The sequence below is a fragment of the Myotis lucifugus genome, unplaced genomic scaffold (genome assembly GCF_000147115.1).
Source record: "Myotis lucifugus unplaced genomic scaffold, Myoluc2.0 scaffold_50, whole genome shotgun sequence".
Classification (NCBI taxonomy): domain Eukaryota; kingdom Metazoa; phylum Chordata; class Mammalia; order Chiroptera; family Vespertilionidae; genus Myotis; species Myotis lucifugus.
Genome location: NW_005871098.1, coordinates 1,411,554 through 1,413,936, shown reverse-complemented (window position 1 = coordinate 1,413,936; position 2,383 = coordinate 1,411,554).

Sequence of the window (2,383 nt, the reverse complement as noted above, 5' to 3'; positions counted from 1 at the left end):
GAATGTTTGGGAGAACTCCCCTGTGAAGCCGTCTGGACCCAAGGCTTTTGTTTGCAGGAAACTTTTTGATGACTGCTTCAATTTCTTCCATAGTTATCAGCCTATTGAGATTTTTAGATTCATCCTGATTGAGTTTTGGAAGGTGGTATTTTTCATAGGTATATGTCCATTTCTTCTAGGTTGTCTAGTTTGTTGGAATAGTGTTGTTCATAGAATTGTCTTACATTCCTTTGTATTTCTGTGGGATCTGTTATTTCACCTCTTTCATTTCTGATTTTATTTATTTCAGTCCTCTTTTTTGCTTCTTGGTGTGCCTGGCTAGAGGTTCATTAATATTTTTAATCCTTTCAAAGAACCAACTCTTAGTTTCATTGATCTTTTGTATTGTTGTTGTTTTTGTTTGTTTGTTTGTTTTGTTTTTTTTCTGTATATCATTTATTTCTACTCTGATTTTTATTATATCCTTCTTTCTGCTCACTCTGGGTTTTCTTGTCGCTCTCTTTCTAATTCTTTAAGTTGTAGACTTAGATGATTTATTACTATATTGTCTTGCTTTTTGAGGTAAGCCTGTAGAGCTATGAACTTCACTCCCAAGACTTCTTTCACACTGTCCCACAGATTTTGGATTGATGTGTTTTCATTATCATTCATTTTCATAGTGTTTTTAATTTCTTCTTGGATCTCTTTGGTAACCCAATCATTGTTTAATAGCATGCTACTCAGCTTCCAAGTGTTTAAATTTTTTATTGTTTTTATTGTACTTTATTTTTAATATTATGTCATTGTGTTCTGAGAAGATGCTTGATATGATTTCAATCTTCTTGAATTCGTAAAGACTTTGCCTGTGACCCAATATGTGGTGTATCTTTGAAAATGTCCCATGTGCACTTGAGAAAAATTTATATTCTCTGGCTTTGGGGTGAAATGTTCTGAAGATGTCAATTAATTCCATCTGATCTAGCAAGACATTTCTTTGCTGTTTCTTTGCTGATTTTTGTCTAGAAGATTTATCCAGTGATGTCAGTGGGATATTAAAGTCCCCTACTATGATTGTATTGTTGTCAATCTATCCCTAGATATCTTCCAGGAGTTTTTTTGTTTGTTTGTTTGGTTGGTTGGTTTTTTAATGTATTTGGGTGCTTCTGCATTGGGTGAATATATGTTTACCAAGGGTAAGTCCTCTTTTTGTATCGATCCCTTCAGTATTATGAAGTGGCCTTCCTTATCCCTCGTTATAGCCTTTAATTTGAGGTCTAATTTATCATATATAAGTATTGCTACCCCAGATGTTTTTTTCATTTTCATTTGCCTGATATTTTTCCATCCCTTTAATTTCAGTTTGTGTGAGTCCCTTGTTCTGAGGTCAGTCTCTTATAGATAGCATATGTATGGGTCATGTATTTTTATCCATTCAGCCACTTGATATCTTTTGTTTGGAGCATTTAGTCTGTTTATGTTTAAAGTTATAATTGGTAGGTACTTGTTTGTAGCCACTTTTATTTTTTGTGCCTGTGTTCCTTCTTCCCTTTTTATTTCTTGTTTTTACACCAGTCCCTTTAGCATTTCTTGATTGCTGGCTTGGTAGTGATAAACTCCCTTAGCCTTTTTGTTTGTTTGCTTGTGAAGCTCCTTATTTCCCCTTCAATTTTGAATGATAGCCTTGCTGGATAGAGCATTCTTGAATTCAGTCCCTTGCTTTGCATTACTTTGTAGATTTCCTTCCATTCCTTTCTGGCCTGATGTGTTTCTGTTGAGAAATTTGATAATCAAATGGGAGATCCCTTGTACATAACTTTCTGTCTCTCTCTTGCAGCCTTTTAGATTCTCTCTTTGTCCTGAACATTTGCCATTGTAATTACGATGTGTCTTGGTGTGGGTCTTTTGGGGTTTATCTTGTTTGGGACTCTCTTTGCTTGTCTGACTTTTTCCTTCTCCACATTAGGGAATTTTTCTCACATTATTTTTTCAAATAAGTTTTCTAACACTTGTTCCTTATTTTGTCATCTGGCACCCCTATCATTCATATGTTGCTTCGTTTCATGTTGTACTAAATCTCCCTTAGGTTCTCCTCCTGTATTTTACTTTTGTTCTCCAATTGCAGTTCATTTTGTGTTTGTTTTGCTTCCCTGTCTTCTAATTCGCTAATTTGATTCTACACTTCTCTTAGTCTACTGCTGTAACTTTCCATGGTGTTTTTTTATTGCAGCTATGTCACTCTTTATTTCTTCTTGATTCTTACATAAGTTGTTTTTTTTTTTTTTATCCATCTGGTATATGAACTGTATGACCCTTATTCTTAATTCTTTTTCTGACATATTGCATGCATCCGTTTCACTTAGCTGCTTTTCTGGCAATTACTCCTTTTCTTTCCATTGAGGGTTTC